The sequence below is a fragment of the Haplochromis burtoni genome, unplaced genomic scaffold, assembly GCF_018398535.1.
Source record: "Haplochromis burtoni strain Fernald_Lab_line unplaced genomic scaffold, NCSU_Asbu1 Contig_140, whole genome shotgun sequence".
NCBI classification, from domain to species: Eukaryota; Metazoa; Chordata; class Actinopteri; order Cichliformes; family Cichlidae; genus Haplochromis; species Haplochromis burtoni.
The window spans coordinates 187547-194583 of record NW_024582501.1 but is presented as its reverse complement, the minus strand read 5'-3'; positions in this window follow the sequence as shown (position 1 = coordinate 194583).

Here is a 7037-nt window from a genome sequence, read left to right as displayed (position 1 = left end):
AAGGGTAAATAATATCATGAAATTCGCAAAAGGGCACCAGAAAAAATATTTATTTATTTTAAAAAGAGAATGCAGTCATATTCAGTAAACCTTGTTTGACTTAATTTTTTTCCCCCCCCCAGGTTATCCTCGTCCCACCTTTTGCAACACCCTGCCCCACCAGTGGAGCCCTGTCCCACAGTTTGAGAAGCACTGTCTTACAGAGTGGCCTTAAAGAGAATCGAGATGTTTCAGACGGCCTCAGGGCCTGCGCCAAAATCCCAGCAAATGCCATGGGTGTTAGTTATCAACTCGAGAGAAATGAGAGGACATTGACTTTGTGTGTGTGTGTGTGTATACACTTAGTTTCAGTCAAATGATTCAATCTTCAGCATGAATTAACAAACTAAAACAAAGCAGGAACTGAAATCAAGAAAAGCTACAAATTGACAACAACAAAGCCACTTACACTTCGCTATATACTGCTACATTTTGATCTTCACAGCTTCGCTCATTCATATAGCCAGCTTTTTGCAAAGGATAAAATTTTTATTATTTTAAACAATAGCGAGATAAATAATTCACAATATAATCTGTTCTATTGTCAAGAGGACAAAACAAAAAGTAAACACTTTTTAACAATTTTTATTAAAAAGTTGATTTGTTAACACACGATAAAAATAACTGGTGAAGCCATGAACACATATTTAATTTGAAAATGGTTGAAATACATAAAATAAAATATAGGTACATAAGATAATATAATTTCATGGTAATCTTTTGTATTATTTGGATGCAGCTTGTTTTGTTTGACCTCTCAATCACTGCTTTGTCTTTCTTTTTTCATTTAACTAATCATTTGCTTATAAATAATCCCTAATTTCTCACTTCTTCCTGCTTTGTTTTTAGAAAGTCTTTAGCATACTGAATTGTAGATGCACTGTATTAGTGCAGACACAAGCTCACTCACATTTTCCACAAGCTCTCACTCAAAACAAACACACAGATAGGTATATACATACTAATGTTCACCACAATATTCATGCATATACTCAGAAACACAGGGACAAATGCACAGGATACTACAATAACTAACATTTACCCACCAGAGATATAGCACAACACTTACCCTGACCTTAACCAGAAGTGTTTACCCTATTTCAGATCTGGTTAACCTTGTGTGGACAACTTTGGTGCAACAGAAGTTTGATTTATGTAAATACAGGGAGTCACAAACATGAAGTGGTAACAATGACAGCACAATTTAATGTACATGATTAGTAAGATAAAGACTCATTATTGCAGAGGTTCACTGGTCTTTGAATATCCATAACATTAATAAAAATTGTATCTCTAATATTAACTGATTTATTCCCATAAATCTAAACCGAATCAAAGTTCACTGGGCTTTTTGAGGGATTCACAGGGGGCTCTGCAGACACAAGGACATTCACTGTTTGTAGAGCTTTCTGTATTTTATTTTATTTTATTTTTTTGCACATTTTCAATTTAAATGTGTAGTTTCTGAGGATACTATCACCTCGTAGATCCCAGAGTTATTATCATTGTGATTTTGGTCCTCTGTGAGTGAATATCCTGAACCTGCAGGAAATTTGGAGAAAGAGATGTTTTCATAGATATCGAGGGGTACCCCCACATTTGGTTGGTGTTGGTGGATCTTGTCTGTATTGGTGAGCAGACAAAGAGAACCTCTCGTGTGACTTTTTACTACACTTTGTCTTCTTCTGTGTCATTGTAGCTGGTGATCTGTTGAAAAGGACAAAGACAAAAGAAATGAGCATTTTATGTCCCACATTTATCCCATAATGTTTACTTTTGTTAGAAAATCCAAATTCTTCCGCTTATCTTGGGCTGGGTTGCGGGGGCAGCAGCCTAAGCAAAGAGGCCCAGACCTCCCTCTCCCCAGCCACCTCCTCCAGCTTATCCGGGGGAACACCAAGGCGTTCCCAGGCCAGCCGAGAGATAATCTCTCCAGCGTGTCCTGGGTCTGCCCCGGGGCCTCCTCCCGGTGGGACATGCCTGGAACACCTCACCCAGGAGGCGCCCAGGGGGCATCCTTGTCAGATGCCCGAACCACCTCAACTGGCTCCTTTTGATGTGAAGGAGCAGCGACTCTACTCTGAGGGTTAGGGTTAGGGTTACTCCGCGAAAAGCAGAGATGAGATTCTGAGACCACCCAAGTGAAAGCTTTCCATCACTTGGCTACGCCTAGAAATTCTGTCCATAGAAATTACAAACAGAATCGGTGACAAAGGGCAGCCCTGGCGGAGCCCATCACCCACGAGGAAAGAGTCCGATTTATTGCCAGCTATGCGGACCAAGCTTTTGCAGCGGTTGTACGTATAAGGATTGAATGGCCCGTAGGAATGGGCCAGACAACCCATACTCCCCGAGCACCCCCCACAGGACACCCCGAGGGACACGGTTGAATGTCTACAAAACACATGTAGACTGGTTGGGCAAACTCCCATGCACCCTCAAGAATCCTTGAGAGAATAAAGAGCTGATCCAGTGTTCCATGACCAGGACGAAAACCGCATTGTTCCTCCTGTATCCGAGGTTCGACTAGCAGACTAACTCTCCCTTCCAGCACTCTGGCATAGACCTTACCAGGAAGGCTGAGGAGTGTGATTCCCCTATAGTTGGAACACCTACCCGGTCTGCCAATCCAGGGGTACTGCCCCTCAGTCATGCAACATTGTAGAGGCATGTCAACCAAGACAGCCCTACAACATCCAAAGCCTTCAGGAACTCGGGGCGGACCTCATCCACCCCAGGGGCTATGCCACCAAGAAGTTGTTTAACTCCCTCAGTGACCTTGCTCCGGGGATTGGCGGGCCATCCCCTTTGTCCCCAGAATCTGCTTTCTCTGCGGAAGACATGCCAGTACAATTAAGGAGGTCCACAAAGTATTTCTTCCACCGCCCGACAACTTTCTTAGTCGAAGTCAGCAGTGGTCCACCCGCACTATACACAGTGTAGGTAGAACACTGTTTTCCCCTCCTGAGTCGCCTGACGGTTTGCCAGAATCTTTTCGAGGCAGTCCGAAAGTCTTTTTCCATGGCTTCTCCGAACTCCTCCTACTCCCAAGTTTTTGCTTCAGCCACTACCCCCGCAGCGTTCCGCTTGGTCTGTCAGTACCTATCAGCTGCTCCGAAGTCCCACAGGCTAACTATGCCTGATAGGACTCCTTCTTCAGCGTGGTGGCTCCCCTTGGTGACCCTGAACATGGTCCATTCGGACTCAATGTCCCCAGTCTCCCTCGGGGAGCTAGAAAATCCAATATTTTATTTTTTTAGACTGCTAAAGTATATTGTGTGAATTAGGAAAAAAATAAATCAGGACCTTTGTATCCATACATATATCTACTACAATTATCTGCAAGGATGCCCAGATCTGCCTCAGCCTAGTGGAATCCAGCTCTCCTGTCAAAATACCAACATTCTAAAATGACAATCTAACCACCAAAAGGCTACTTGAGGGAATTTAAGTCACTTCCAACTTGTGATTAAAAAACTGAGGTCAGCCCCTTGAGCTAAAAAAAAAAAATACAGTGCAAAGAAAAAAGAACAGGACATCAGAACCAGTTACCTCACATGAGTGAAAAACTGGGTGGCTTTCTCCTGGCTTTTAGAAACAATTGTCAGGGTGATCTCCAGTTTCTGATTCATACCTCTCTTTTGTTTGCATTGCTGAGGTCTGTTATGTTGCAATAAACTTGTAGGTCATGTTTTGAGGTTTTTGGTACTTCCTGAAGCATACTGCCAGTAGCAAAATAGAGATCAAAGCAAAACCCCAATGGTGGCGCCTGATAAAAGCAAAAGAATTGTCAAATTTTATTCATTTAGGTTCTTCAGTAATGAAATTCAAGGCTGTATAGGACAGAAAGGAATTTCACTTTGTTTTAATTTATATGTGACTCATATTTATATGGACTGAAATTTGATTACGTTATATATTTATTGTACCTGTTGAAAGGTATGTAGGCTTCATGGTTCCTGTCCAGTAAGTGGGTTCTGTTGGTGCTTTGATATGTCCTTTTGGTACTTTGATATGTCCTGTTGGTTACTCTGAAAGGGTGAATGAGGCAACTTGTATAAAGTTGACTAAAGTTGTATAAAGTGCTTTGATTGCTCAGGTAGAGTACAAAACTGCTATATAAGAACCAATCCATTTACCATTTTACCATTTACTATCTAAAAAGAGCATCTATAGAGAGTTTTTTAGAAGATGGGCAGAGGTACACCAATGTGCAAAAAACTCCTCTCCATAAATAGTAGAACAATTTCACAATTATCCTGAAAGTTTGATGCCCAGATGTACCCTACATTTCATGGTGGTGGGCTGCTCACTGTAGGCCTTTGGGTCTATCCATATTAGCACCACATCTGTCCCAAGGGGGCATGTATGGTAGAAAAATGGATTGGTGGATGTCACCTTCTCTTAGTTGAAACACATTTGATATGCTCTCTATGTTCTATTCTCAATAAACTGAGATTTGAATATCACTGTATTCTGTTTTTATTTACTCATCTGTCACAAGGCGTTACAGTCAAATCTTAATGCAAAAATACTGAGAACCACAAAATTATTAACATTTATAAATACACTTTATTTTATAAGCTCTGCCTGTAACATAACTTCAACTGCTGTAAGGTTCTTATGGGGTAAATATATATTTACTTTTCTGTAATCAAAAAGCATGTTTTTCTGTTGATTAGTTGCAGAAAATTAAATTTCCTGACTTACACTACACCATTAATGGGGAACAATACCTTTGTTAATCCAGAAATAGCAATTAAATTAAGCCTAACTATACATTTTATTTAAATCAAATACAAGCACCTTTCTTTACTGTAAGATGAACTTCAGTATATGTGCCGAAACCACACCTGTCCACTCCACACCATTATTTCTGTGAGTCTGACAGCTGGAGATGACTGAAGGTCCCAGTGAAGGATCTATTCCCAGAGTCCACCAGAGTTATCCTCCCTAACCAGTATGTCTCCTGTGCTTGTACATGGATCTTTGCAGAAATACTTGTTGCTGTTCCATGAAAATTTGTGCGAGGACTGGAAAGAGACACTTCTCCCCTCAAATCCCTTCTACATTGATTATGGCTCCATCTGTAAGTGAAGCTGCTATAAAATTTGAGAGATATTAGGCATCAAAACGAATGTTTAATTAACTAAAGTATACATTTTTGGAAATCACAAGGCAGGATATGAAAGAAATAGTCTTCATTCTCACTGATAAAGTATCATCTTTCTTATTCTAAGTGGTCCCTGCAGGCTCTACATTTACAACCTGAATAGTGAAAAACATAAAAAGGGGTAACATGCATCAACATAATCCACAACCGTGTGAGCTTGCCACAATCACGATAAAATATGTAAATTAATATTTAGCAAGTAAATATATTCACTGACAATTTCAAAGGCTGGACAATCCGGCCCTAAGCTCACACTGCAGTCACAATGCACACAGACTTGCCTATTGAGTCGTGGAGGACATATATCTGTAAATGGGTCAGGTCTGCTATTAATCTGACTAGGGATGGGTATCGTTTAGGTTTTATCCGATACCGGTGCCAAATCGGTACTTTTGAAACGTGCCGGTGCTCAAACGGTGCTCAAACCGGTGCTTAAAGAATGGAGAACACAAAATTGGTCCAAAAACCTCTCATGTTCAGCTGTTTTTTTGTAAAAAGATAACAATGTTAGCCTTTTCTGCAGCTATAGGGCATATATGGTATCACTCTTGGCTGGAAGCAGTGCTTAAACAATGGAAAAAACACAAACTTTGTCCAATAAACCTCTCATGTTTAACTGTTTTCCACTTTTTCTTTGGTCATTTTAGCCTTTTTGGCCAGGGTGAAGGGAGTATCTGCCATCAAACAAGAGACAGCCGCATGTAACTATGATGTGTTTGCTAGTTCACCTTACATGCATTAATTTAATAACGTGGTTAGCCTACTCAACGATACCAGACAAATTAGCTACTCACGCAGAGAAGAACGTGCTGCTGCCACCATCATCCGTCATCATTTCTGCTACACTGGCAGGGCTAGGGGCCAGGACTCTATCTCTTCGGGTTTTTGGGGGATGTTGCTCGGTCCGATAACTAGGCAACCCACCCGCAGTAGATGTGCTCGGTGTGAGGTCTCGCAGCAAGCTATCAAATACGGCGCATTTCTGGGCTTTTAAAAAAAACGCTATGCGTCGCCAGGTGTTTCATCGGATTTGAGGTGTTACCTCCTTTGACAGTATCACAGTATCACGCTTAAAGCACTTGTTGCAGGCTGCTGAGTTTGCATATTTTGCTGTGAAGTACAGCCAGACTTTTGACCGCTTCGCCTTGGGCATTTTTAATCTGTAGCTCTGCTCTAAAAGAACGTACGTACCTGGCCCGCCTACTATCCTCGGAAACGTAAAATGATTGGCTAGAAGTGTATCACAGCTCAGGAAAAAAAAGCACCGAAATAAAGCACCGAAATGTGCGCTGCTTTTCGGTCTGGTTACTACCGTTTATGTCAGAAGGCACATGCACCGGACACCGGTACCCATCCCTATCTGACTTTTGAAGGTTGAGTCAAAAGCGATAAAGAGAGAACTACGATCTTCCACGCGCCACTGGTGACAGTGTTTAAACTGTTTTGACATAAGTGCTGTTTTATGCCATATTTATTTATGTTTTGAAAAGTAAAGTTTTCCACATCAACTATAAAAACTCGGTTTTAGCCATATGCTATTACATGTGCTGACAACTGTCAATAAAAAACATTCTTGTTGTTTGTTCTTTTTTATTCTGATAATCAACATCAGAGGTCATTCCACCAATTATGAGAAACACAAGATCTAAGCAAAGGCTTATATTCAGACCACATGAGGGCAAATAAAAAAAATAACCAAGCATGATTTTTTATGTCAGCCCTGCGACAGACTGGCGACCTGTCCAGGGTGTACCCTGCCTCTCACCCTATGACAGCTGGGATAGGCTCCAGCGCCCCCCGCGACCCTGAAAAGGATAAGCGGAAG